The following is a 23,140-nucleotide window of genomic DNA, read 5'->3' as shown; positions in this document are numbered from 1 at the left end:
CAGAAGAAACACAGCAGACTGCTCTCCACTCCAAAGCCACCCCCAAATTAAGTACACTCCCCAGGTGCCTGAGACCCGATCCTGCTTTCATTAGAGTATTAACATCACATACACGATTTCTGATACTTGGACGTGAATATATATGGCATTTAGGAGCTCTGAAGTGCTGAACAGATGTTAGGTATTATTTTTATTATTGGGTGGGCATTTTCCTTCAGTGACTAATGTCAGGAAATAGAAAGGGGCCCATCGAACAGTCTACCTCGTCTACAGCCCACCCTAAAGATGAACTTATTAAGGTTTACTGTGAGATCATTTTCCTTTACACCAAGATGTATAGACCAAATGAAGAATCTGTGTTCACGCTTTGGGATTCTTGCAGAAAGGCCCATCTAAAATTTTAGGTACAGGCTGTAGCACAACAGATGCTATTCAAACACCATGCCCTACTTTCCTCAACAGTGAGAAAGAAGAAAAAAAGGTTAACATGAAACTCTCAACTAGCTGACTTGTTTTTCTACAAACCTTACCTACAAAGTAGTAGCAGTAATAAGTAAGCAAGAAATGGATGGCAGGCCCACCCTCTGCAGGGACCCTATGCCCTCCCTGAGCCGGATGCTGGCAGCTGGTGGTTGTCTGGGCTTTCAGGAAGCACCCAACTTTTCCAAAGTCCCTGTGTCTCCAATGACATTCACAGACTGCTAGTGCCGAACAGGATCTGAAGGATTATTTTACTAATGAGGTAATTAAGGTCCCAAGAGATGAACAGTTCTGCCCAACTATCAATATTCCAGCTACACCACTTGTACTAAGTGTTAGATGCTGTGGAGCACATAAGGGGTCTGCCACTAGCTTCTTCTAGGTTTCCTGTCCTATTTTTCCCCCAGGAGAAACACCATGATGAGGCATTTTCACAGTGGCCTCAAAGGCCCAGAGTCAAGGGCATGCATGGGTCAGCTCCTTCAGGGCATCTCTCTTCAGTGGGGACTTTGCTGCGAGTGTCCCACACCTCTTTTTTAACCAACTCCGAGTAATCTTGCACCATCACAGAAGTCCGTTGGTCTCTTCCCTGAGCCTCCACTCCTGCTTTAGACTCTCCCATTCTAAAAAGTGAAACCCCATTTTGATTCTACAACCTCTCAGATCTGCCCACCACATTCCATCCACAGCAGCTTCTGCAAGTACCCCTCCACCCCCACCCCCGCTGCTGCAAATAGCCCTTTAAAAACTCCATTACTTTGAAAATAAAAACTTACTTGGCTGGCAAAGTCTTACCCATTACCTGACCCCATCCCTTCTCCTCATTTTCCCCATTTCTCCATTTGCCCTGCGCAGAGTTCTGTGCAGCTTCCTGGGTTTTATGAGTGGCTGACTTGTGCCACTTCTGATACACGGCATTCTCCTCCTTTCTTATGTGGACTTCCCCCTATTTTCCCAGGCATGGCTCAAATGTCACCATTCTTGTAAGAAACACTATAAAAACACTATAAACACAATATATACATTTGTGTGTGTGTGTGTGTGTGGTACCAGGGATTGAACCCAGTGGCGCTTAACCACCGAGCCGTATTCCCAGTTCTTTTTTATATTTTATCAGAGACAGGGTCTCACTGAGTTGCTTAGGACCTCACTAAATTGCTGAGGCTGGCTTTGAACCCACAATCCTTCTGCCTCAGTTCCCAAGTCACTGGGATTACAGGCATGTACCACTATGCCTGCCTAAGAATCACTATTATAGTAGCATGTCAATTTCTGTCTTGCAATAAACAGTTATTTGTCCATTAATTCAATAAACATTTATTAAGCATTTGGGCACCAGTACTCTGCTGAAGATACAAAGACATTTGGAGTCTGAAATATAAATGACCAAATAATGAAGAATTTACATGGCAGTCTGAACTTCTGGAGGTACTTGAGCATATGTGTTCCTTTCTCCCACACAAACTGTAACTTCCTGAGGGCAGAGACTGGGCCTTTTTGTTTAATATCTCCCATAGCACTTGCCATCTGTGGATGCACAGAACTTTTAGGATATCTCAGTTACAGAAGAAACATAAAGATATTGTAATTTACCTGCTTATACTTGAGTGGACTCAAAACTTAAAATTTCAGTCGGTCCAGTGCATGGCACAAAATAGTCATATAGTAAATCAGATGAATGAATGAATGGAAGGAAGGAAGGAAGAAACAAACCACTATGACAAATAGAGCTTTGTGCACTTTTGTGTCCGTGGGCCCAGCAGAATTGGCAAATAGTAGGGACCTATCTAGCATGGCAAACAGCCACAGTCACTATTCTAGAGGGATTTTTCTCTCAATCAATGGTCAGAGTATCTAGTTTCTAGTCCTAATACATGTCCAAAAAAAAAAAAAAAAAGGTCTGTGGAAAGAACCAGGGCCTTTAATTTGCAACCCCTCCCAACACACTGAACCATCACCAAGGCCAGGGACAGGGAGGAGCTATGTCCAGGTGAAGATTCATGAACAGCTCATTGAAAGGCTTGAAGTTAGCACCACCAACTCCCTCTCCTCATTCATGCCAGGAGCACTCAGCATGGCCTTACTGCTCTGGGCCAAGGATTACCAGGCCCATGACCATTTGGCCCAGCTATCAATTTGGAAATGAAAAAGCAGATGCTAAAAATAAAGTTTAGTGAAATCATTCAAGGTCAATGGAATGAAAACCACAATGAATCCATGCCTGAGAACAAGGCCAGTGGTCCTGGGATGGCACATGCTGGCAGCACTTGTAACTTCCCATGTGTTCCTTCCTAGAACCACTCAGTGTCTGTAGCTTGGCCAACACAACTCAGTACCTGCTTTGCCTCTATCATGAGGCTTCAAATTCTTTCCTGAAGGTGAAGTAGGGTGAAGTTCCCCAAATATAAAGCTCATTTCCCTGACAGAAAGGAATAACCTCAAGGGAAAAAAGTTGTAGCCGGGAGCTTAAACACAAATTGCCATTGTGTTTACCTTTTAAAAAAACTAATTATAAATGTGAAGATTGCACATTAAAATCCTGACTATTTTTAAATACTGAAAGATCTTGGGCTGGCGTTGTGGCTTAGTGGTAGAGAGTTTGCCTAGCAAGTCAAGTGTGAGGCCCTGCATTCGATCCTCAGCACCATATAAAAAGAACCCACACACATAAAATAAAGGTATTGTGTCTATCTATAACTACAAAAAAAAAGAAAAGAAAGAAAAGAAAGAAAAGACCTTGCAGCCTGGAATCCACATGCCCCATGACAATGACAATTATTGCTGAGCTGCTCTTTTCAGAAGGATCACGTACCTGCCAGTTCACCACACCTCACCTACTCCTTATTCTCTGGTGTTCTGACTAGTAGGGCCCTGTGAAGATCTGAGTATAAAAACCACAGTGATGGGGCTGGGTTGTGGCTCTGTGGTGGTGCACTTGCCCGGCCACATTTTAGATACTAGGTTGGATCCTCAGCACCACATAAAAATAAATAAATAAATAAAATAAAGGCATTGTGACCATCTACAACTAAAAATAAAATTATTTTTTTTTAAAAACAAGCAAACAATAAAAACCACAGTGACCTAGTCAATTTAAGGTAGAGTCTGAGCATCATCCCTGACTTTGCTCTTCCTCATAATAAATTAATTACTAAGGGCTACTTACCTTTTAAACATCTCAGACACACTTCAGTTGTTCAAAGCACTTGCTCCGGTATTGACTCTCATGATCTGTTACTCTCACTGGAACTAAATTCCACTCATCCCATATATTTGCACTATTCTTCAGCCCCCTTATATCCTCTCCTCCTAGTCTAGCATTACAAGTCCCCAACCCCTCTGCAGCTCACGTTGACTCTTCTCTTCTTCGCCTTACTGTTATTAGTTGGATCTAGAACAGGTCCGAGGGTCTCATGTATTAAATGCTGAGTGCCTAACTTGGCACTAATGAGAGGGGGTGGAAACATTAAGAGGTGGGACCTCACAGAAGGTTTTTAGGTCATTGGATGTGCCCTTGAGGGGAATATTGGGACCTCTTAATCCTGGCCATGAAGGGAATGGGCCTTTCTGTAGGACACATGCCTGCAGCTGTGAAAGCTCTAGGAAGCATTTCAGGTGTGCCACTCCAACAAGGTTAACGAGAACTAAACACAGTCCTTCACACACCCTGATGCGATGGGTCACACGTAAAATTGCCACTTACCAAATTACAAAAAAAATTTGTACTGGACATAAAACTGTTTGATCAGCTGCTTGTCAATGATGTTTTCAAGATTATTTCACAATCACTCCAATGCTCAAATCACTTGGTGAACAAAGGCATATTTTTTTTTTTTTTTAAGCATTCAAGCTACAAAGTGATGCCATCTTTCTTCACTGATTGTCCAGGGAGGGAATAAGTTGAAAGAGAAACAAGTTTCATATTTTGAAAAAATTATTCCATCAAATGGTTCTGCTATGACCTTAGGAGAAGAACAGTCATTTTGGAAATACATTAAAGTTCAGGAAGAGCACCAGGCACATAATCATCTGTCTTACAAGTTAGAGAACATTGTGCAAACAGTAAAATACTGCTAACAACCTGAATTTTCCAAGTACAGGAAAACGGGCCCACTAAATGGAATATTATACAAACCTGTAACTGTGCATGTTATATATTGATATGAAAATGTAGTGACTTAAATGCTTTGTATTCTATAGCTTTAACCATATTTTTTTTGGAAACAGAGATTACATACTAATAGTGATTATGTAAGGGTGTTTTTTCGTTAACTTTCCAAAATTTATCATACTGCATTTATACTTTAGATATGTAACTAAATTTTTAAATTAAAAAAATAGAGACAATTTTTACACGTGTTCACATACCAAAAAGGCTTAACTGCATACTCTATTTTGCACACTACTGCATCTTGAGATTTGGGTCAGTCCCCGGTCACTCTCAACTTCCTCTTTTAATAGTTTGAGACAATATTCTGTACTTGGTAGCTGTGTTTTAATTTCCAAGCAATTTAGATTTGTTTTAAAAAGTCATGACTTAAATATATAGAGAGAAGGCAACAGATATCTTTACAACTGACTGAATTACATATAAAAATACCTATCTATACTATTTTGTGTGAAGAATTCAAAGAGCAGCTATTTTCTTGACAGTCCATGATACTTTCATTATCAGAGAACAATGCTCATTTCATTAATGCAAAGACAGTTAAGTGTTTCACTGTCTTATGCAAATTCCACAGTACATCCAGAATTGTATACAAGTTGGAATAATTGTATAAAACTAGCAAGATTTCTACCATGGGTTCAACATCCATTTAGATGTCACAAATGTAAGGTTTCTAGTGCTATATTGAAAGGTATGAATTCATAGTTCTAGTCCTCTAATAACTTATGGTCTAGGGCTGGGGTTGTGGCTCAGAGGTAGAGTGCTTGTGTGGCATGTGTGAAGTGCTAGGTTCCATCCTCAGCACCACATAAAAAAAAATAAATAAAATAAAAGTATCATGTCTACCTATAACTAAAAACAAGTAGATAAATATTTTTTTTAAAAAAAAGACCTTATGGTCTAGAAGGAATATAATAAGCACACCTATAACACTCAGTGAATAAGGTGAGTATGTGATCCTGCGGTGTGTTTAAGTGTTGGCTAAACAGATGACTGGATGAAAAATATCCCAGAGGAGCAGAGCAAGAGAGGGAGGAGAAATACTTAAACTTAGATTAGGGAGAAAAATGGAGCTGGAAATGGGAAGGTAAGGTTAACACTGGAAGAGATAAAGCAAATAGCTAAGAACCTGCTCTTCATTCTATGGGAAATAGAGTACCACTGAAGATCTTTAGCAGGGCAATAACATGATATGTATACTTGAAAAAATTAACCTGACATTCTACATTCAGTACAGCAGTGCACAGATCAGTTCAGAGACTACTGTAATAGTCCATGCATGAAGATATATGGTAGTGAACTCAAAAGGTTGAAATGATGTAGAAAGGAAATATAATATAAATATGAGGGTACCTAGCAAGTGAGGCAAGAAGGAAGGAGGAAGTACCCCTTCTCTACAAAGTATTTTGCTTTAAACTCTGCCTCTTATGGTCTTAGAAATAACACTGCGAAGTCAATGTATTCATTTAGATTAGATAATCTGACCTCTACCCTTCTCATCTCTTTTCTAACTCACTGTCCCCACAGATACGACAGTCAGCCACACTAGACTACTTGGTATTCCTTTCCTTATACATTCTAACCACATTCCCTCCTTATCCCTAACCAACTTCCTCATCTATAAAAGGAGGATAACAGTACCAAATCTCTTAGGGACATGCAAAACACATAGAAAAATGTTTCATACATAGTAAATACCAAATAAATTTAAATTGTTTTTATTCTTTCCCCTTCCAACCTTGTCTTTTAAAGTTTCAGTCCATACCACCTCTAGATTTCTCCAGAAAAAAAAATTACATTAAATCATTTCTACCTTATTGTTTTTTTAATTTAATGTTTTTCATGGTGCTATTTATATTCTAGCTCATGTGCATGTGTCTATTTCTCCAATTAAAATGCAAAAGCAGTATTTCCTTTATATTTTATCCCCCATCATGCCAGCAGAGTGATGGAGTACAGAAGTCCCAAATAAATAACTGCTGCTGAATATTTCAAGTATACTGTAATCAGTAAGTCATTAATTAATTAAAAAATGAATTTAATGGGGCTGGGGTTGTGGCTTAGCGGTAGAACGCTTGCCTAGCCTGTGTGAAGTGCTGGGTTCGATCCTCAGCACCACATAAAAAATAAATAAATAAAATAAAAAATATTCTGTCCAACTACAACTAAAAAAATACTTTAAAAAATGAATCTGATGATTATATAATACATATTAAAACAATGATCGATACTAGAGTTAGTCCCATTTACCTATAATTTAGTAAAAAAGAAATAGTTATTTGTACACAAAATTACAAATAAAATAATATCACATATTTAATGGGAAAATGGTTACTATTATTAGACCTTCAAAGTGTACAACATTGAAGTGCACGAGACCATCCTGACAGCTTTCTATACATTCAGCTTCCTAACCGAGTGTTTGATGTGTCTAAGGTCTTTCCATAGCCCTAATTCTTAACAAATGCTTCTTTATATTCAGCTCAAGTCAGGTTTCTTGTAAACTTCTTCTGATTAATTCTAGCTTTGCAATTTATATTAACAAGGTTTACCCCTTCTCCAAAAAAATTAATAATTGGAAGCACAGTCTTCTAAACTGTAAGCTATACCTCTTCTCTACAGTTCAAACATAAGGAAAAAAAATAATGAATCTGGAGCAGGAGAAATGGCTTTTATTGCTAACTCTCTTTGAGCTGAAGTGATGCAAATGAGTGCCAATAGCTGTAGATAAGTGTGCTAGAAAAGCAATTGATAATATCTAGCAGGCAGAGGCAGCCAAGGAATACCAAGTGGGGAGGTACAGGGATGTGCAAGGAAAAACAGAGCCTGCAGCCAAACAGCTGTGCTTACTGACAACCAAATCCCTCAGGGGCTACATCACATCAGAGATTTCCATACTTCCATATCCTTCTTCCTTAATATGACCCAAGTTTCAGGCTCTTCAGGGTTTTAAGCCATAAGATATTAACAGTTGACCATTTCCTCATTCTTCCTACTCAATGCAAAATAAGCCCATGAAAACTCTCAGCACGTTCCGTGCATCCCAGATACATTCTAGAATTGGAAAATAGAAAACAAATAGAATACCATGTCTTAAAAAATGGGGCTGTTTGCATTAAAAAAAAAAAAAAAGCCCTTGCCACAGAAGCAAAGCTTTCTTCTCAGTATTATTTGCTTATCAAGGAGTGTTGCAACAAGGTCTTACAGATCAAAAAGGCAGCCTTGGAGAGCGACTGTTGGACACAGACTGCTGGACATTTATTCCAGCTTTGGAAAACAGACCTAAGAACTAAAAAGTAATGTTACATTACTAATGTCTCAGAAAACCTCAAAGCAGACTTTCAAGGGCCTACATTCATTGATTTCTGGGATGTCTTTAAATGATTCTTGTTTATCTATTGTAAGTACCCAGCATTGGATTATTAGTAGATAATACTGAAGATGAGAACGTTAACAAATGATCATTCAATTAAATAACTCATAGTATGATTCCAAAGATATTTTTTCACTTTTCCATTTGTATCTACATTATCATTTATACAAACAATTGTACCACCCAACTCCCAGTATGTTCCTGCCGGCCCTGCTTATATTTCTATAAAAGGGAAGACATCAAGCTTACTCATGTTAGGAGACTGTGACATATTTCAAGATAAAATAGAAACATGCTTCCTTTCAACTATTACTAGCATTTTTTCAGCTTAAGAACAAGTGCTCACACTAAGAAATGTTCTGCTTCCAATTAAAAATGCCTAGTTTATTTTTTGAAGAGTTTCTGCAGAATAATCTAGTTGCCTATCAATGTACAGGGTAACCACCAGGAACCCAGACAATACCGCATTGTCTGTGTCACATGCTGGACCTAACTAGCTTAAATGTTATGAAGCTACAGAAAAGAATACTAGGCACAGCTGATCTCCAAACTGGGAACAGAGTACATTAGGCCAGTTATTGTACCCATCACCCTGGAATTTAGAATCCTCTTTCCTTAACACAAGAAGAAAAGGACTGGGGTAAATACATGAGGATTATTCTTCTTGACTATGCCTCAAAGTGCTTCTGGAATAATAAGAGCAGCATGCATTTATGCAGTTTTTATTATATGCAAGGCCCTTTTTTAAGCACTTAAACACATAAACCTCACAGCAATCTTATCAGATAGGTACCATGTTTGTTTTATAAATGAGGAAACTGATGCAGAGAAAGCTAATTTGACCAATGTTAAAAATCTGGTAAGTGCTAAGGCTGGATCTTAGCACAAATAACTCTTAATAACCACAGGGGAGAGGGATGGGAGAGGGAAAGAGGGAGAGAGAGAGAGAAGGAGAGAGGGAGAGAGAGAGAGAAATTATTTTAAGTTTCCTCTAGAATGCATCCTTTCTAGATATTTCTTTCCCTAATCTTTGTCTTCCCAGAAGTCTGAAGTAGACCCTTGTCAATACTTAACACCTTACAGTCAAACCTAATCTGAAACCTTCTATCCATACCTGTGTTATTCAATATATTAACTAGCCAAATGTGACTATTTATGTTTAAAAAATAAAATTAATTAAAACCAAGTAATAGAAATTTTCTATAAGTCATATTACTCACACTTCAAGTACTCAATACTCAAATTTCAAATGCTGGTGGTGACCATATTGGAAAGAGCAGATAGATATAGTTCTGTCTTGGAAGATCTATTAGATAGCTTAGTTACCTGGCAAACTTTTTCTGTGACAGTAAAATAGTAGATATTTCAGGTTTTGCAGGCAATAGGGTCTTTGTAGCAATTAGGCAAATGCTATCATGTAAAGCCTTCACAGACAGTACATAAACAAGAGTCATGTTCCCCAAGTCTCATGGGCCACAGCTCACCGACTCCTATTCTAGGTAACGCTGGAGTTTCTACTTGGATTTTTCCCTTAGTATTTGATCTTCCATTCCCCTACAACCTCTCTTCCCTAGCTAGCACAGGAAAGAATTGCACAGGACTATAGAATCACCCTGAACTCATGGAGATTAACTTCTTTCATGTAACTCTTTCCTCATTTCATCTCCTTCCTCTCCCAAGGGTAAGTATATATCCTCTAGTCCAGTAGTTTTTAAGAAGCATAAAATACAGATTGGGGGGGGGGCCCAATCGGCAAGGACTGATACAGTGGGTCTGAGGTACAGCTCAGGAATCTGCATGGTAAACGAGCCACCTGGTGGTTTTAATCCTGGTGGTCTGTAGACCATAGTATGAAAAACACTGCTTCCTTTTTACGTAGTAGATGACAGAAGGATAGAAAAGCAGGTGATAAATCCCCACAGTAGCTGTGATCCCCTAACCAGAGAGAAAAAGCCATCATTTTACCTCAGCAGCCCCAGGAAAGAGGATGCAACTGATGCTTCGAATGGGTTCATCAGGAAAGCAGGGGAAGGAGGCCTGGGGAAGAGCAAGTGACATCTGTCCAGCCTGGCAGGCAGGGGAAAAAGTGAGCTTTGTAAACAGAGCTGACTTGCTCTTCCCCTAGCATGTGGAGTCCCACCCTCCTGCAACCCAGGAGGTGGCAAAAGAATCTTCAAGAGTCTTTGTTTCTTCCCATTATTTTTTTCTGGACACATTCATTATTTGCTGTAACCAGTTTCTGTGACATTTTGGATAAGAAAAACTTTCGTGCCTCAGTTTCCTCATAAAATGAAACAGTACCCAAAGGGTACTTCTGAAAAATCAAGTGAATTAATATTTTCAAAGCACCAAAAACACTGCTTGGCTTAGAAAAGTTCTTTGTATTTGTTAAGTAAATAAAAATTATATTTAACATTTAATAAGCACCTGCTATGTGCACACAGAATGAAGAGAAGATAGTAGAAATAAAGAGAACCTCTAGGAAGATGGAAGTTAAAATACGGTTCTACGTGAAAAACCTTCTTTGGCCACCTAACACCCCCTTCTCCACTTCCTTGTCTCCTTATCCTGATTTCTTTTTCTTGTGGACATTTATTGCTGGACATCTGATAAATATACAAGAAATTTATGCTTTTTAGGCTCATCCACAAAATGTTATACCAATGATAGTATCTCTAGCTTCTAAAACATTTCTTCTAAATGGTCAGAGACTGCTCATGAAATGAATCAGTGAATGAATGAAGAACATTTAATGGATCCCTACAATGATATTTTACAAAGGCTAGGTTGTCAACTTTGTATGTGTGCGTGTATATGCGTGTGTGTGTGTGTGTGTGTGTGTGTGTGTGTGGTGTGACCACAGATTGAACCCAGGGGCACTCAACCACTGAGCCACACTCCCAGCCCTTTTTTCTATTTTATTTAGAGACAAGGTCTCTCTAAGTTGCTTAGGGCCTCATTAAGTTGCTGAGGCTACCATTGAAATCATGATCCTCCTGCCTCAGCCTCCTGAGCCACTGGGATTATAGGAGTGCACCACCATACCGGGTTCTGACTTTTTAATCACATTATATTTTAAAACTTATAACTTGGTAAACTTTCCCCATATTAGAAAGATCCAAGAGTAATATCTGAGTCTGAAAGGGGGAATTTGTATTTTGAATCAAGTCCCAAAAGATTCTAACTGGTTGCTTGACCTGTCTTAGTTTATAGCTTCATTTATATATTTTATTTATCCTCATAGTGTTCCTGAGGGGCAAGGATGGGACAGATATTTCCTCCATTTGTAATAATGAGAAAACAGGCAAGAGAGGTTGCCTTATCCAAACACAACCTGTTCAACCACAAAGCAGGAAACCATGCACCTGTCTCCTCCCAGCAGCTCTGCTGACTAGGTACAGCAGAGTGATTCCAATAATAAGATATTCCCATTGTAGGAACTACTAAAATGACAATCATGGCCACGTCTCAGAACTAAAAACTCAACGGATATATGATTAGCACCCTCACTAGTCAATCAGACAGCTTTTCTATTAGCCTTTTAACATCTTTGGACCACTACTGAAGACACCATCTTTACTTTTATCTACGAATAGCAATTATACTTTTTAAATGCCACCTCTTTGCTACAAGTCAAATTAACCAGCTTCAATTCAAATTCTGGCATCCTTTGTCAATGTATATGGAGTGGAGAGGAGGGCAGGATCCACAGGCAAAAGGCAATGTGTGACACAAATTCTAACTGAGCACAGGTTCCTGCTTTTATTAAGGGGGTAAAGTCACTGAATTAATGAGCAGCAATCCTCATTTCTTTTGATATAAGGAGAAACATCCAAGTACTGAAACTCTCTCAAAACACACAAAAAGTTACTATTTTTCTTCAATATAAAAAAACAGATTCAATACTTTGGGGTCATAGAGTTCACACCCATCTTGTTAGAGATGAAAAAACTAAGGTACAGGGAAGTTAAAAGATGTGTCCAAACCACATGGCTAGTTTCTGATAGCACCAGAGTTAGACCCTAGACTTCTGTCTCCCAATAGGAAAATCCCCATTTAGGAGCTGGATAACCCATGTAAACTAGCACTTTTTCCTCCTAGTTTTTCCCTTTAATACTCTTTTGGGTTTCATATAGAAGAAATTTAGTCACTAAATGAAGTACCCACTGACTTATGCATCATAAGTTCCCCATAAATGTCTGAGTGAACTGAACTGAATCTGGACATGACTTATTCCCATAAGAAGCAGAACACTCAATACGACTATCCCATTTGTGATTTTTGGTTTCCATAGTGATAAATAACACTTACTGCTACATGTGGTCTGGCTTACATCTATGAACAAGCATTTCCTGATGAATGGCAACTCCCACAAGATATACTTTCCCAAATATTTCAGACAGCTGATGGAAAAAAAAACACACACACACATTCCCCATAGAAAAGATTAATCACCGATTAGGTCATTTAGCACTGAAAGGTACTCTACATTTGCTATGGTATGGTTGATATCCTATCCTTCAACATTCATTTCAGAAACATAAGAAAAACACTTGGGCTTTATTAACAAACTTAAGAGGATAATAAATTTTAGGATAGTGAGACTCATTCTACAAATTTGATTCCATGGTTTAAATTATAGGATCATTCAATCCTACTTGATGGCAAAGATGTACTTTGTATTTTATTTCTTCGTCTGTTAGCTTTGCATTTACAGAAAGGTCCTATTTTTTCTGGCAGTAGCATCCTTCTTCTGTTTCCAGAGCTTACTTGTAACGTACCAATCCTGTCAGTCCACTGTGGTCATAAATGTGGTGCTATGGCAAAGAAGGAGCCACTGAGAGAAAGCCATGAGCTTCAAAACCCAGCTAGACCCTCACCACCTCCAGCTGGCTTTCATATTTGGCAGCTTAGTGTTTCTGTTAGAGCGAGACTTATCAAAATGTTCAAAGTATTAGGTCACTAAAAATACAGGAAGAGAGGGCTGGGGCTGTAGCTCAGTGGCAGAGCACTTGCCTAGCATGCATGAGGCACGAGGTTCGATCCTCAGCACCACATAAAAATAAACAAACAAAGGCATTCTGTCCATCTACAACTACAAAAAATAAAATAAAATAAAAATATAGGAAGAGGGGCTGGGATTATGGCTCAGCTGGTAGAGTGCTTGCCTCCCATGCACAAAGCCATGGATTCAATCCCCAGCACCACAAAACAAATAAACAAACAAACAAACAAACAGGAAGAACCTGTGAAGGATATACATGCAATTACCTATTAAGAAACACAGAAGGCAGTAGCACAGCATTTGTACTGACAGCTTTGGGGGTTGCTGATTTAGAGGGGAGGAGTCACATATTTTTTCAAAGAGGACAGGTTGAATTAGTATCTCCATGTTCCTTGGATCTCTATGATCTCTTCCCTGTTCATCTGCAGAAGCCTGTACACACTGTTTCTAAGAACATTTCAACAAAATTGCCTTTGGTGAGAACAAGACAACTGTTCAGTCTGGACAGAAAAAGTAAACCTTTTAAAGCTTCTAGTCTAAAACAAGTCTTTAATCAATCTGTATTATTCATCTTGGGTGACAAATTATTCCCACCTAAAAATCTAATATTCTACTCCAATTAAATTCTACTCTGCTCCCAAATTTGGAAATTAAGCAAAAACATTAAAACTTAAACTTTTTTTTTTTTTTTTTTGGTGCTGGGGATTGAACCCAGGGCATTGTGCATGCAAGGCAAGCACTCTATCCAGCAAGCTATACCCCAGTCCCTAAAAGTTAAACTTCTTAAAAGTATTAATTCACACAAGCTTTGAACACATCACTAAGCACCTATTGTCTATGGTGCCATGTAAGAGACACAATGGTGCAGGCTTTTGGTTGTGTACATCTGCCTAAAAGGGGAGGGTCAAAGCTGGGGAGAGATAAATTTTAAATTGTGCAAGAGATTATGTTTTGTTATGTTTTATAAATTTCACTTCAGGGAAATGAAATTGCATTTGGTAAGCAGACAGAACTCGGAGGAAAGTTAAATATCTAAATACAGATACTTGACATCAATTAAGATATATTTCTAACAAATTCCTTAATCCTTAAGGGAATTTTCCGGGAGATACAGAATGATGAAACCAAAGCTGGAGAAAGTAGAACAGACCACGAATGTGTTGTTCAGAGTACAACTGGGTTGTTCATGTCCTGTGTTCTCTCTAACAAACAAAAGAGCAAAGTCCTATTCATGACCACAAAAAGACTCTTGTAAGGAACAGGTCATCACCAGCTCACCAAACTACCTCTACTCCTCACCTACAGGGCAGTTTTAGGTCCTATATCTTGGCATGAGTGGTATGGCCTGAAATGGATGAGTAACATCTATGAAAACAGACAGCAGAACACTCCCTATGTTACACTTCCAGATAAGATTGTTCATTATGCACCCAGGGCAGTTCAATTCAGTGCACGTTTACTGAGAAACCACCCAAAACTTGTAACAAGTTAGAGATAGATACACTCAGGAAAATGACATCCCAATTTATGAAATATAAATTTCAAATTCTCCAAGAGAGAACCCAGCACTGAGAAAGAGTCATACAAGGAACTGAGTAATACTAGGTCAATAGAAATACCTTGACCCCTGGTGCCAAATGAAGGCAAAAGCTGTAAGTGCTCAAAAGCAAAACAGAAACATGAGGTAGCATTTGAAAGCAAACAAGCAAAAAGTGATGGTAACGAAAAAATATACTCCCTGCCCCCCACCCAGTGCTAGGGATAAAACCCAGGGCCAAGAGCATGCTCAACCACCTGGGTACACCCCCAACCCTACTTCATAACAATTTCATCAAATTTTTACTACAGAAGAGAGATACTGAAGGTATTGAAATAAATCTATCACCTGTACTAAACCATACGTAACAAAGCACTCATTATGGGTTACCAACATTTTCTAATTTTTATAAATCACTGAGAAGTTTTTTAATAAAATTTCATTAGTATGAAACATCAGCCCTTGAGATAATAGTTAGGTACCTTGTAAATATTCCTATAGGTAGCAGAAACAATGAGAATGAGAAAAAAAAGGAACTCTATTAATAGTCATCAGAGACCTTAAGAGTAATTATTCCCTGTGTAAATTAATGTAAATACAAATACTCTAAGAATGATAGATTTTGTATTCTGCTCAAATATATTTAAGTTTGAGTAAATATATATTTTTACAACCGATAAGTGGGTCTGTCCTGAATACTGGAACCTCAAAGACCACTACCCACAGGGTCCTTACAAGAAAAGAATCTCTGTGTGTTTTCAATTAATCATTAATGAGCCTCCAAATACCAACTCAACCTCAGGTAATCATCTACTCACTTTATTTAACAAAGCCCAAAAAAACAAACTGTTGCACCGTATTACCCTTGAGACGGTCACATTTAACCCCAGATAGACGTAAGATAATTTGACTCTATAAACATAAAACAGCTGCGAGAAAAATCCAGATAGCCATCACACTAAATGCTTGAGGTCTCTACCTTCTAGCAACAGCAAACGAGCATTTCTTCACTAGCATTTTACTGAAAACAACTTACATAACTGCAACCTTGAGGCATGAATGAAATGACACAGGAAGTAATTTCATCATCTATCACTCCAATGCTATATTATTAATTAAGCACCTCATCCCAGAAATAGACTCTGCTGTAGAATTATTTAAAGTTGAATTGTATGTCCAGGTTGAAGGTACGGAGTAGCCTATAGAAATTACCAAATTTAAATCTTCCAAGAATAAAAATCTTCCCAGAATACTATTAGTTCACTCAGAAAATTCCCAAACTGAACAAATGTTCACAAACATTTATGGGAGGGATTCCTAGTTTCAGGCTGTCACTGGTTCCTACAGAGTCTGTTTTCCTTACACTGAAGTTTGGCCTTGAAGAATCTTAAGACAAGGCTGGACTGGATGGCCATGCAAGCATCAGTATGACCAGGGTGAATTCCCTTGGGAAGAGGGCGAGGGGTATAAAACGACCCAAGCCTCTTCAAAGGTAAAATGCTTTGAGCTTCCCTTCTAACTGCACCTACTTCAGAGAAATATTTCCCCAAAGAAAAACTATGGTAAAAATACTCTTAGTTTAATTAAACCCTTCTTTTGCTTTAAAAAAAAAAAATTTTACCTGAGGCCAGTAGACACTTCAGTGTTCAGCATTTTTCTAGAAAAACTAAAAGGCAGGCAGATGCAATTTAACTTTGTTTACCTTCTAATTAAGTTGACAAAAACATTCAAGATCAAGAGAGCCACATGATTCCCAGATAGCCTGGAACCTAAGTCTACCACTGGCTTTTACACACCTCAACCCATCTCCACATCAAGGAGGGTAGTTCTTCCATTTCTCCAAGCTAGAATTTTTGAGGCTACTTTCAAGTCCTCTAACTCACAAGCAGGTTACCTAAGACCTAATCGTTTCCCACAGAAATCTTTCCTGCTGTCCTCTCTTCCCCACTGCCCACATCTAGACACCAACTCAAACTGAACTCCCTGTCACCCATCTCTACCCACTTCCATCCCCGTTCTCCTCAATGCCACAGGCACAAAAGAAGCAAATCTTGACTCTCCTCAGGGGGAAAATCCTCTGCTTCATCTAGGAGCAAGTCCAGCTTTCCAAGTGTATGCTCAGTAATCAAGTGCCCCTGAGTTCAATCCCTGGTACAACCCTCAAAAAAAAAAAAAAAAAAGATGTAGCTCAGTGGTAAATTATCCCTGGATTCAATCCCCAGTACCCCCTTCCCCCCAAAACATTGTTTATAATAATACCTATTATATAACTGAATTTAACAATTAGTTCTTTGTTACTGTAAGAACTGATCTGTCTTTTTTAAAGGGGAATAAGGTGAGATATAGTTACATAAATCCTTGGTATCATCAAATTCACAAATGCCTTTCATGCATATGTGGTGTGGTAGTCAGTCACAGCAGAGACAAGCAGAGTAGGCAGAGCAGGCAGAGAGTCTTGAAAAAACCTGAAAAATCAGAGGATGTTCCCAGCAGTTTATAAAGACTTGAATGCAGGGATGCTTTATTTGGCAAACCCTTTTTATTCAATCTCAATGTAAAGTTCCCTGATGGAATCATTAGCTTCAATCTTACATTTCATGACTCTAAACTCTTAGTGTGCTGGCTACATTCAATGTTATATTTTTATAATCAAAATGAATACTTTTTGCCCGTAACACCAAATGACATAGTGGGACTATAAAGATGGCTTCTTTAATTTTTTTTTTCCTGATAGGGATTGAAACCAGGGCCTTGAACATGACAGGTGAGTGTGCTACTACTGAGCTACATCCCTAGCCCTTTTATTTTATTTTGAGACAGGGTCTCACTAAGTTGCTGAGGCTGATCTTGAACTTGATAGCTTCCTGACTAACCCTCTGGAGTTGCTGGGATTACAGATATATGCCACAGTGCCTGGCTTCAATTTTCCCACCATTTAAGGTCACTCTTTGGCTTGGCTATGCTGGTAACTGAGAATCCTGAAAGGGAATCTCTTACATTTTGGCCTATCATCCATCTTTTCTTCCTTTCTTTGTGTAACACAAACAAGCTCTTTAGTAGTTTCCTAAAAATGAAAGATTGTTAAACTGCTTCTACTTAAATTCTGATCTGCCAATGCTTAGTCCTTCTCTCTTCCATCCCTTGTTCTTCCCTCTTCCATTCCTTGTTATCTGTGTCAAAATTTACATCCTCAAGAATTCCCAAAGGAAGCCAAGCACTGTGATGCATGCCTGTGTCACAGCTGCTAGAGAGGTGAGAGGCTGAGGCAGGAGGATCTCAAATTCCAGCCCAGCCTGAGCAACTCAGCAAGACCTTGTCTCTAAAAAAAGCGGGAGAGGGATACAGTTTAGCAGTATAGAGCTTGCCTACCATGCATGAGATTCCCAGTACAGGGGGGAAAAAATCCCACAGGATGTATTTTCTTAAGTTATAACCCTGAGAAAAAAGAAAATTTCAAGAAAAGAAAATAAATCCGTTAAATTTTTAGTCTTCACATGAAAAGATGCTCTGCATCCTCAGACATTGGAGAAATGCAAATTAAAAATTACAACAAAATACCTCTTCATAGTCACTAAAATGGCTACCATCAAAATGATAATAACAAATGTTAGGCAGATGTGATAAAACTGAAATCTTCATACGTTGCCAGTGGGAATGTAAAATGGCACAATCATTTTGGAAAATAGTTTGGCAGTTCCTCAAAAATGTTAAATAAAAGAATTACCATATGCTCTATCAATTCCACTAAGCATACACCCAAGAAAAATGAAAACATCTCTCCACCCAAAACCTTGTACGCAAATATTAATTAGCAGCATTATTCACAAATGTCAAAATATAGAAAATCACACAAATGTCCATTAACCAGTAAAAATAGGTAAATAAAACAAGATACATTTCGTTCTAGTTTTATGAAATGAAAAAGTTCTGAATATCGGTTTCACAACAATTTGAATACAAGTAACAATACTGAAATTTGAATACAAGTAACAATATTGAATGGTACACTTTAAAAAGTATGGCACATTTATAAAATGGAATATTATTTGGCAACAAAAAGAAATAAAATACTGACAGGAACTACAACATGATTGAACCTTAAAAACATGCTCAATGAAAGAAGTCAGGCACATAAATTGTATGATTCCATTTTATGCTAAATATACAGAATAGGCAAATCTACAAAGATTAGTGGTTGCTAGGGATTAGTGGGATAAAGAATAACAGGACCACCAGGCATGGAGGTGCATGACCATAATCCCAGCAGTTTGGGAGACTGAGGCAGGAGCATGGCGAGTTCAAAATCAGATTCAGCAACAGTTAGGCCCTAAGCAACTCAGTGAGACCCTGTCTCTAAATAACATACAAAACAAGGCAGGGGATGGGGCTCAGTGGTCAAGTGTCCCGGAGTTCAATCCCCAGTACCCACCTCCCTAAAAAAAAAAAAAAAAAGATTAAGAATAGGGAGGAGCAAGGACTGTGGCTCAGTGGTAAAGTGCTTGCCTAGCATATGTGAGGCACTGGGTGCAATCCTCAGTACCACGTAAAAATAAATAAATAAAATAAAGGCATTGTGTCCATCTACAACTACCTTAAAAAAAAAAAAAAGGAATGATTTCCAGTGGGTACAAAGTTTCTTTTTGAGTGATAAAATTTGACTGTGGTGATGGCTGCACAACTCCGTGAATGCACTAAATACCACTGAATTGCATGCTTTAAATGGGCCAATTGTATAGTACATTAATTATCAATAAAGTGGTTTAAAATATATACAAATAAAGAAGTGCCTTGTTGGGTCCTTAGACTAAAGTCCCAAAGTTAATCTTGGCTTAACAAAATGCCTTCACGTTTGGAGTTTACATTAGCATCAATGTCTCCCTTTAATGTGAAAGAATCTGACATACTTAAAATCCTCACTACCTCCCTTAACTCCCCTGGCTGCTCTGTGGGCGCAGACCACACCCCTCTCAACAAGTATTCTATGCTCCTGAAGGGCAGGGCTGCAGACGGACCAAAGTAACCAGAAATGACCAGAGAGAGACTCCAGTAGAGGGCCTGTCTGGCTTAGTAAGACCAGGCAACAGTTTCACCACCCCTCTGACTAAGAAAGGGTTTTGTAAGACGCAGAAATAACATAAGAGGCTAAAGCGTAAAGAAAGGAATGAACCAGTAATTAGAACACTTCCAGAAATGCAATGCTCTGGCTGTATGTGTGTGCACCATCTGCTCTGAGCACTAGATGCAAGTGTTTTCAAATACAGGAACAAGGATCTCTCAAGAGGACACAGACACATTCAGGAACCTGTGACTTCTCCAGAGTAATCTTTCCATTTTGTCTTTTTATTTCAATGTTAATCAAAAAGAAACTGATATAAATACAAACTGGAGTGTTAACAACCCATTGTTATCAATATTGTGCCCAGGTTGGATTTATGACTGCAGTAGCACCAAGTCCCTCACCTGCAATGCTACTCAAGGCACACTGGTAAGCGCACACATGGTGACAATGAAGTAAATTAAGACACTTTCTTCAAGCAAAACTTTGATTTCATGCCGGCATAAAATGACAGAGGTGGAGCACCGTACTACACTAACTGCTACAGAGTAATGGGAAAAGGAGAGGGGCAGGTGGGACACATGGTCTGCACAGTACTACCAAGCAAAGATCAAATGACATAAAGGCATGTTCTATGCATAAAGGTACTGCATGTTAACACTTCAAAATTACAAAGAGGGCCAATGATAAGAAAGTGTTGTGTTCAAGTTATTTTCAAAGTAGTGTGAATGAGTTGTTTCTATTGACTTCTTTCAACAGTCTGACACGTAAAACTGCACAGTGAACTAAAATGAACAAACATTATATTTGTCCCTGATTGTGGTGACAGCTGAATTAGATATATATATTTTATGTTGATTTTAGTAACTCTGAAATGTTAACCTTTGAATGAACAAAATGGTTAAATTCTCTAACAAGAAAATTATCAGTCATTAAAATCATTAAAATCTCTAACTCAAGGACTGCTCTTTGGCGCAGAGCTGTGGTCTGATAGGGTCTGAAAGTCCTGAGTTAGAATGCAGGGCCTTCCAATCCATAATGTGCTTCTAAATAACATATTTATGCAAGCAAGTATTCTGTGCATTATTATTATCGAAGTTAAACTTAACTTTGGGGCTTTATTCTATGGACCCTGTAAGACACTTAAACTTTTTATATATATTTAACCACTTTATTGATAATTAATGTAATGTACCATTAATTATCATGAACTCAATCTATACTTGGACCCCAATTAATAACTTTATTATTTTTTAAAATTTTTACTGTGCTGGAGATTGAATCTATGGCTTTACACAGGCAAAGCAACATCTTTACATTTTTGTCAAAAAAATTACCATAGGTGATTTGGCTTTGGCAAAACAGCACTCATCATATAAATATTCATGTGAATTTTAAAGTATTGTTTGTACTTACTTGTGATGTTTCAAATGATTTAATAACTGCTGTAAGTATACATGTTATCTATTTCATGTCTGTACATATTAGGTACAACTAAGCAAAGCTAATGTATATCAACAAATTTCCTGTAAACTCCTTTAATGGCAAGAAATTCATTCACAGGCTGTTTGATAATTACTACTACAAGTAATAATATGGAAGAGTTTTGGATCATGTTCATTTGTTCAAAAAACATTTGAGATCCTACCGTGTGCCAGGGTGAGTGGGGAATGAGACAGACATATTAAAGCTCTTGTGGGACTTAAATCTATTAGAAAAGGCAAATAAATATAACATGTGTCCTGTTGTTCATGGGAACAACAGACAGACCTGATCCAGCTTGGGGGTCAAAGAAAACTTGAAGGATATGACATTTAAATTAAGACAAAAGAGAAGGAGTTGGCCAGACAAAGCAGCAGAAGGGGAGAGAGAGTGCTAAGCTCGAGACACACCCTGTGCAAAGGCTTGTGGTCACAAAGCAGATCAGAGGCACAGAAAGAGGTTCTCTGTGGCTGTTAAGTGAACAGTGGGGGAGGGGGGAGGCAACAGCTCTAGACTGGAGATGGAGGCAGGGACTTCCTCTAGGAGGGTTCTGAGATTTTCTTAAGGAGTCTGGTTTTTAATGCTTTATAAAGGAATCTTGAGGATAAGGAGTTGTCACTAAGGGCTTTACACAGTTCATGACCTCTTGCATTTTTTGCTCCATACCAACCTGAGGCTTCAATGTATAGAGGGCACCAGAGCTCAGAGGCAAGGAAGGCAGCGGCAGACAGTTGCCAGTAGTCCAGGCCAGATTCCAGGGTCACAACTGGAGGAAGCATATTGGGAAAATTCAAGGGATTATCAGATAAAGTGAAGAAATTAAGTTTAAGACAAAAATTTAGAAGACTTGGCAATTCAGTACAGGTGGGAGTTACGGAAAATGCTCAAGTAGTTAACCTGTGGACAGTGGTATCTTTCCACAAGATGGAAGTATTACAAATCCTTGGATATTGAGGACCACCTACATTCAAAGACAGCTTTGTACAAGTTGTTTGAAAGAAATACTTTTGTTTTCCTTGCTAGTTCATATCTCTGCATCCATTATGAAGTTTTTTTTTTTTTTTAAAAAAAAACAAAAACACTACAGATTTGCATAATCACTCACACCCAGAGGCGGCAATATTCAAAACAAGTCTGTGTTCTCTCTGGAAAGTCTTGGTTCAAAGACAAAAAACAGAGAACAGACAAATCTTTTGATCCTCACTACTGACATGGGGCTTCACTGCAAACCCAGGCACTACTTAAGACCTTTCTTTGATGGGACAATGGCAAGAGCTCAAGGCGTAACAGGCATTTAAATTTAAGAGACTCAACCTCTGCACTTCTTCCCAACCATAGGAACAGGGATTTAAATATCAAAAGAACCCACTCAAGTTCAAGTGACCAGTGCACCTGGTGAAATTTAACCCAGCATAAAACCTCTCCATGCAAATTCATAATTTCCTAAAAAAAAAAAAAAAAAAAAAAACAACTCTGGGAAAATTTTCCCATGACCCCTCCCCCTCAGGATCATTTTTAATATTTCAAAAATGCTTAAAAAACCGGAACAAAGCAATTTTAAAATCTCAAAGGGTCAGAGCAACTGGAATTAGTTTAAGAATGCATTATACATGAAAGACACCAGGGTTTTCTTTATAAACAGGGCATCTTCTTCACACTAAAGCACAAGAAAACAAAGGAAGAACTAAACTAACACAGACCACAGAAAACATCACATGAAAGGAAATTCATGTCTGGCCTAGCCTGCAACAGTAAGATCTCAAATAAACAGGCTTCGTCTACATGGGCTTCCTAAAAACAAGAAGAAGAAAAAGGAGAAGCCCAATAATTTTTGGCATGAGGAAAATGAGACAGGAGAACTTTAGTAATATTCCAGGTTGTTAGGGTTATAAACAAGGCAAACAGGGGCAGAGGGTCCTGGGAACCCTCCCCTGTCCTGTTTCCATGATCTCCTTTCTGGGTCTGTCCTCTTCCTTCAGGGGCCACAGACAGGAAGACTACTTACATGAGTGATGACGTATGTCATTCATTCCATACTT

General features: G+C 38.5%; 1 protein-coding gene across 8 annotated transcripts in view; it reads right to left on the bottom strand.

Moving 5' to 3' along the window:
• The window catches only part of Lrrc8d (leucine rich repeat containing 8 VRAC subunit D), a 111,267-nt gene that overhangs the window by 46,665 nt on the left and 41,462 nt on the right, over window positions 1-23,140 (bottom strand). For 2 of the 8 annotated variants that reach the window (XM_058585077.1, XM_046461472.2), the window contains one exon: window positions 21,772-21,867. The exons of the other annotated variants lie outside the window; for them this stretch is intronic. The gene's annotated coding sequence lies outside the window, so the exon portion shown is untranslated. The remainder of the gene's footprint in view (window positions 1-21,771; window positions 21,868-23,140) is intronic. 8 annotated transcript variants of the gene reach the window in all.

Source organism: Marmota monax, unplaced genomic scaffold (assembly GCF_021218885.2).
Source record: "Marmota monax isolate L192 unplaced genomic scaffold, Marmota_monax_Labrador192_F-V1.1 WCK01_AAM20220418_F8-fsc00070, whole genome shotgun sequence".
In the NCBI taxonomy this organism is placed as follows: domain Eukaryota; kingdom Metazoa; phylum Chordata; class Mammalia; order Rodentia; family Sciuridae; genus Marmota; species Marmota monax.
Note: the sequence above shows the minus strand (reverse complement) of the source record. Positions and strands in the feature narration are given on the sequence as shown.